The following is a 7,421-nucleotide window of genomic DNA, read 5'->3' as shown; positions in this document are numbered from 1 at the left end:
ACCACTCATACCTGCTGCTGGTGCCAGCCCCACTTGCACCCCCTATTGGCGCCAGCCCCAATTGCTCCACGCTGTCAGCGGGTGCAAGTGGGGCTGGTGCTGTCAGCATGTGGGAGTGGCAGTGGCAGGAGTGGGGCTGCCAGCAGACAGGGGACTGGGGGCCTTGGCGGGATGGGCCAGGCAGGGCACGAAGGATGGGCAGAGACTGGCTCCTGTGCCTACCGTAGCCTCGTGGCCCACAGTTCCTTTCAAGGTGCATGAATTTGTGCTCTGGGTCCCTAATATGTAGATAATTTCAAAAAAATCAATGTCCAGTTTCTCAACTTCCATATATTTTCTCTCCTAAAAATGAATTGGCCTGAGAACAAGCATTTGTGTTTTTGCCATCTCCCCTGCTACAATTTTTATCTTCTATTTTTTAAAATTCTTTATTGTTTAAAGTATTACATATGTCTCCTTTTTCCCCCATTGACCTCTCCCTGGCTGTTCCCACCTTCCTAGCACATGCCCTCAACCCCCTACTGTCTGAATCCATGGTTTATGCTTATATACATGCATACAAGTCCTTTCGTTGATCTCTTACACCACCCTCCCTTGCTTCTCCTCTGAGGTGGGTTGGTCTGTTTGATGCTTCTATGTCTCTGGATCTATTTTTGTTCATCAGTTTATGCTGTTCATTATATTCCACAAATTAGTGAGATCATGCAGTATTTATCTTTCTCCAACTAGCTTCTATTCTGCTTAGCATAATGCTCTCCAGGTCCATCCATGCTGTTGCAAAAGGTAAGAATTTCTTCTTTTTTACAGCAATGTAGTATTTCATTGCTTAGATGTGCCACAGTTTTTTAACCCACTCATCTGCTGATGGGTACTTAGGCTGTTTCCAGATCTTAGCTATTGTAAATTGTGCTACTATGAAGATAGGGGTGCAATATTCTTTCTGATTGGTGTTTCTGATTTCTTGGGATATATTCCTTGCAGTGTGATTACTGGCTCAAATGGGAGTTCTGCCAGAGGCTAAGATCAACAGTAGTTAACATATTAATGTGATATTCAGCAGGGCTGAAAATCAGCATAATATTGCCCTGCTGTTGGCCAAATGGTTCAGGCAATCCCCTAACCTGATAATCCTTTTACTGTTTACCAAACTTTACCTTTGATATACCTGTATGCATTCCTACAGGGAAAATGTGTATTCAAGTGAATAAAAGCAAATGGGACCGAGAAGTCAGAGAGCCTCTCCACTAGAAAAAGGTTTCCGCCTGGCCCCCGATGCCTTCTAAATTCACATTTCTTGTCTAGTGCATTTGTTTGTGCACAGCTCCTGCTCTAGATCCTGAATCTTCACTGCAAAAGGTTGCAGCAAGTTCCATTTTTAATTTTTTGAGGAAACTCCATACTGTTTTCCACAGTGGCTGCACCAGTCTGCAAAAAAACAAACAACAGCCAAACTTTACTTTGCTGCATTGTCCCAGGTATTAAAGATCTCCAGCACACAAGAACAAAGGAACAATTCAAGACACTATAAACCCCCTTCCATCTCTTTAACACAGTAAATTTTTTAAAAATTTTATGCTTATAATTATTTTTCAAATTTTGTACAATTTTTAAAAAATATATATTTTATTGATTTTTTACAGAGAGAAGGGAGAGGGATAGAGAGTCAGAAACATTGATGAGAGAGAAACATTGATCAGCTACCTCCTGCACACTTCCTACTGGGGATGTGCCTACAACCAAGGTCGGAATAGAACCTGGGACCTTTCAGTCCACAGACCAATGCTCTATCCAATCCACTGAACCAAACTAGTTAGGGTTTTTGTACAATCTTTATATTGTTATGGTCAATTGTTTATTAATAATTATAATAACACCTCAATGCAGAAGAAAAATTTAATGCTATAAATGTAAATATATGTAAATATATACACATATATATCTATCCCAGAAACATGTGAAAGAGTGATCATAACAAATATGTGCAAAAATATAATATGATCAGATGGACCTTAAAGAGAACTAGAATGGAAATATATGTCAAAGAGAAGTGTTTGTTCTTATATTTTAAAAAATGAATGGGATGCTGATGAGTATAAAATCATTCAATTGGACACATTTAAAACAGTTAATAACAATTATATTTTGAGTTGTCAAATTTGCCATATTCCAGAAGGAACAGCCTTTGCAATTATGTAAACTTAGGATGAAAAAACTCAGAGGTCAACCAAAAAATATGGGTGGAAGTACAGCATTTTAAAAAATTATTTTAGAGGGTTTATAAGCCAAAACATTTATAAATCATCACTTTATTATGTTCTCATTTCTAAAACTCGACATCTATAAAAGGATTGAACTCTCTGTTACCCATACCCACCCTCCCCTGAGCTATTCTGAAAAGAGTGAGTGGGGAGAGAAGAGTGGAGTGACCTCATCTTTCAGGAGACCACACCAAAATTCCCCACCCAAGGACAAAAAGAGCAGGCTATGGGGCCTCAGCCCCCACTGCGTTGTTCTCTTCCCAGGTAGTTTCAGAGCCTAAGCCCTTCAAACTGGGAATGCAATCATTGTTTGGTGCTTTCTTACCACTGTCAGCCAGCAGGGTCACTCCAGAGAGCACCCTGCAAATAACAATGCCTCACAGGTGTATGTCAATGGATGTACTATTTGCAAAAGTGTTTGAAGGACCCAATACCCTATGAATAAAAAGCATTCTCTTTATTATTCTACTCCATTAGGTGTGTTTTCTTTTGTTCTCTATAGCACAGGACTTTACCTTCTGGGATATTGAATTTCATTGCTTCTTTTCTCCTTCCCAGCCTACTAAAATTGGTTGTTAGCTTCAACTGCTGGCCCCACCCAAGTTCCTCCCCTGGTAACAGTGGATCTGCAAAAGCCTGGTATCAACCTCAATTATTTTTTAAAATATAAGATAATATTGGTCTTAGCATCAAGGCTTGTCAGAAATGCTCCCCTTTTGCTTTCTCTGAATGAACGAATTGCTCCTAATTACAGACCTCACTTCTGTTGCTTTTTCAGCCCAAGTTCAATCTTGTGTGAACATGTTCTCCTCCGCCTTTCTGGTTCATGTTCTGTATATTATTCAGAATGATCACATGCCTTGTCATTCTTCTTATCAAACTGATGACACTGGAAGTACTTATTTTATTTTAAATTTATTTTTCAATTACAGTTGACATTCAATATTATATTAGTTTCAAGTGTACAGCATAGTGGTTAGACATTTATATAACTTAAGTGATGATCATGCCAGTCAGTCTAGTACGCACCTGACACCATACATAGTTATCACAATATTACTGACTATATTCCTCATACTGTAAAAAAAATACTTATTTTAGTAAATCTATTGTCTCCTGCCTTTCATTAGTATATTGTTAGAATGGGGTGGCTGGCCACTTGCCAGTAGATTTCTCCAGAGGATCCCAGCTTTCCTCTGGGCCTGACTAAGGCGCAGCTTCCTTCTCTGGTTGGGGAGGGACCTAGAACTAGGAGTGTGATGCATTATACAAGGCAGGCAGCTGACTGACAAGATGACAGGCTTCATTTCGGTCCTGGGTCTCCACACACCAGCTGTGTGAGCTGTGTGATCTTGAGGCCAGACCTCTCTGAACCTCAACTTCTCTATTTGGGAAATGGGGATAATAACTCCTTCTTCTTGTGGATTAATCAAGATTATGCTGGTAAAGTACCCAATTTAGTGCCTGATATCTGCTAAGTGCCCATTAAATGGTGGCTATTATTATAAGAAGTGTGTCCAACAGAACAGTCAAGATTTAGAATGGTTTCTATTCCATTTAATGAAAAATATTTTAATGTAATTCCTCAACCAGATGCTGCATACTAATATTTTACTAATATTACTTTTTCTTACATTTAAAATTCTTGACTGGGTGTCTTCTATGTCCCTTTCTCATTCTGGCATAAAGAATTTCTGTTTCTTCAAACTGTTCTAAGCAAAATCTTTTTCTTTTTTTTTTACTTCTGAAATTTGAGCCTCTGTTTCAAAGGCTAGATTTTGTCAATTCCTCCTGGGGTTTCTTTTCATCAGCCCATTCCCTGGGGCTCCAGCCTTTAGAAATCACAGGATGCCCTGGTCATCGTGTGCATATTTGATTTTCAGAAAGCATCTGAAAAAGCTCAGTGTTAGAGATTGATGGTTCTCAGCTTTCAGCTTTGGTTTCTCTCAGCCTGAGGACCATTTGGATGTGAGCCCAAGAACATAGTCACACAGTGTCAGAGCACTAGTACTAAGTAGGCAATGCCCCTCTTCCTGCCTCCCAGCTTCATTTAGAAAAACAGGAGAAAATTAATCTCCTCACGGTTCCCTGGCGCTGCATCACGGCAGGAATGTTATATGATTTCAAATTACTTATTAGAAATATTCCTATGGGTATCATGTTGAGGATTACTTTTCCAAGGTTATTATAGTGCCTGCATCGTTAGGAAAATGAAGCGTAATTCTACCTGCTATCTCATTCTGAAGGCTTCCTCCACGGTTGGACAAAAACCAACTTCCAAGTCAAGGAGTGGGACATTTATCTTCTGTTTTACTCTCACTTTCTGTCACATTTTGGATGACAAGCTGAGGGTGGGAAAAAATCACTTTCTCAAAGCATTTACTTCTAATAATAGAGTGGAGGCTTATCTCCTTTTTCAAAGGAGTTGATGTGATGCCCAGAGGCAGCTTAGTAGAAAAGGCCAGTGCCAAGAATGGAATTGTTAAAGTTTTTCACTCATACTCATTTACGGTCAGAAAAGAAGAAAAATGTTTGTAGACCTAATTCAAGACAATACAATGTAAGTACTAGTGGTCAGAGGTTCTGTGGGAAATCAACCGGAGAACTGAATTCCTAAGTGACCTTGAGCAAGTCACTTCTCTATCAAAATATCCTTCCTTGTGTCCATTTGTGTGCATCAGCTATGCGTGCAATGATCTGCATTTTGCTTTACCTGAGGCTAATCTCTCAAATTCACTAACACTTATCATTTCATTTTTTTTCTTTTTTATTTATTTATTGATTTCAGAGAGAGAGAGAAACACTGATTTGTTGTTCTACTTACTTATGCATTCATTGGTTGATTCTTGTATGTGCCCTGACCAGAGATCTAATCTGCAACCTTGGCATTGCTCTAACCCACTGAGCTACCCAGCCAGGGCCCATTTCATTATTTTCTGAGTTGACAGCTCCCTCTTTTTGCAGGAAACATTTTAATTCCTTCCTTACTTCTATGGAGATCTAGCTTCATTTGCCTTCCTGCAGCATTCATCCCTGTGGGGAGGCCCTTGCAACATGAGTTACACTGCCTAATTTGTTCCCAGGACATTTGAGAGGACAGTGCTGCTTTTCCTAAAACCTTTCAGAACCAGCAAGAAAGCCGTCCCTCCACCCTGCCCAGCCACCCTGGTTTTATTGAGGTGTACATGAGGGAAGAGATGAGGAAGGAAATTTCTTCCTAGCTCCTTCTAAAGTCAGGAATCAAAGCAAGGCTACTTGCTTGCTGAAGTGCATGTCCACAAAATTTTAAAGAACCGGATTTGATTAAAAGCACAAACCCATTTCCAAACCAAATGCCAGTGAGTTTTGAATAGCCTGCTCTTCTCCCAGTGCAGAAAATTGAGGGTTGACTTCATTTGCATTCATACATTTTTCTCCTTTGAATTCAAAGGTATAATTGCTCTCTAACTATGCAAATATGGCTGATTTTGACTTGTCCAAAAATAATAAATCAGTCCTTGAACAGCTTTTGGAGAACCTGAGGAGATCAACAGCATTTGTTTGACTCCCATGACTAAGTCTCCTCAGGTAAAACAAAGTAAGAACATTATGCAATTATTTAGATGAAATTCAGGACCTTTGGGACAGTCAATCAGAATTCAGGCAAAACTGGATTTGGGGCCCTAACATTTGCAGATAATTGTGCAACCCTCAGCTGTGTGAGCTGGTCCTAAGAGAGCTTCCACCTTCAATTGGCCCCCTTTTTCTTTTCCCATTTCACTGTGTGCCTCTTGACTAGTAATAAAATGAATAAATCAAACAAACACTGCTTTGGCTCTTGTGAGATATGCTAACAGGAAAAAATATGAAAACTATAAAATACCAAACTAAAGGTGTCTTCCCTAGCCTCATTTCTCATTTTAAAAAAAAAAAGAGAGAGAGAGAGAGACTCATTCAGCAAACATGAGCTTCAAAACTAAGGCTCAGCCCAGATGTTATTAAGTATAAATATTTATAAGACCCATAAAGATCCTGGCTAAGCTCAATTTTGCCTTAATGCAGCAAATGTTTCAAATTCAGCTCTTTCACTGTTTGAAGCCTTTAGAAGGCAGGATACAGTAGAAGACGCATTACTGTTGGTGAGAGAAGGGGAGTTTCTCTTTTATGTTTTATGACCAGTTTTTCATTGAGGGGTATTGCTTTTCTCAGAAATCACTTCTCGAGGCCTGTCTTTTCCAAGAAGCCAGAAGAGAGAATGCTTGCTGTATCTGTGAATTCAAGGGGCGCTGGGCAAAGCATACACATGGCGAAAAGTGCATCCTCAATGCAAACAAATGGAGGAAGGCCAGGATCCCTTTGTTCTTTGCCCACTTCACTTATCATGAAACATATAGCAAGATCCTAAAAGCCTCAATGTAGTCATTCATTAATTGGGTGTGCGACTATTTTAATAAATGGAGCCCATTTAGCTCGTGATTTTAAAACTTTTATTTAGTTAACTAGTGTTTGCTTTTCCAAAAAGAAACTTTCAGTCATACTATGTAAACAACCACATTGGTAACTGACTTTTAGAGGCATAAGTGAAAAAAACCATGGGTATACAGCTATAATTTTATGATGAAATAATTCAAACTGCATGATAGTTTGGGCTCTGAATTAAGAGTTTGGCCCTTCAGGTTCTTGAACAGGGCTTGATATAGGAAATCATATTATTTTTAACCTATTCATTTTATGGTAAGAAAAATCATCTTCCCACATGTCTTGCCCACCTAGGAGCCATGTAATGCCTTGCTTTCTAAAATCCCTTTGGTTAAACACATCACATTAAGTTAACACATAACGACCTGCTGGATAAACTATAAAAATATTTATGACTTAATAGGATGATTCATTTGTGTACAGGGAAGAAAAGAACCTACCCTTAAGATAAGTCCTAATCTGTGAAATCATTCCTGCTTCTTTGGGAAAGTCCTGATGCTCTTTCAGAGCCAGTTGGCCTGGGCCTATATCTGGACCCTCTCTCCCCACTCTTGTGGTAAGAGAATCTTCCTGTTCCTAAGAGTTCAGAAATGGGGCCTGTGGCTCTTCCTCAGCACTGGGGTTTGCTGGTTTCTCAACAAGGTCTCCAAGCATGTCCACACCAGCCCCATCCAATTTCTTACCCATCCTCACTGCTCAGCCCTT

This window comes from Myotis lucifugus, unplaced genomic scaffold (assembly GCF_000147115.1).
Source record: "Myotis lucifugus unplaced genomic scaffold, Myoluc2.0 scaffold_7, whole genome shotgun sequence".
Lineage (NCBI taxonomy): Eukaryota > Metazoa > Chordata > Mammalia > Chiroptera > Vespertilionidae > Myotis > Myotis lucifugus.
Note: the sequence above shows the minus strand (reverse complement) of the source record.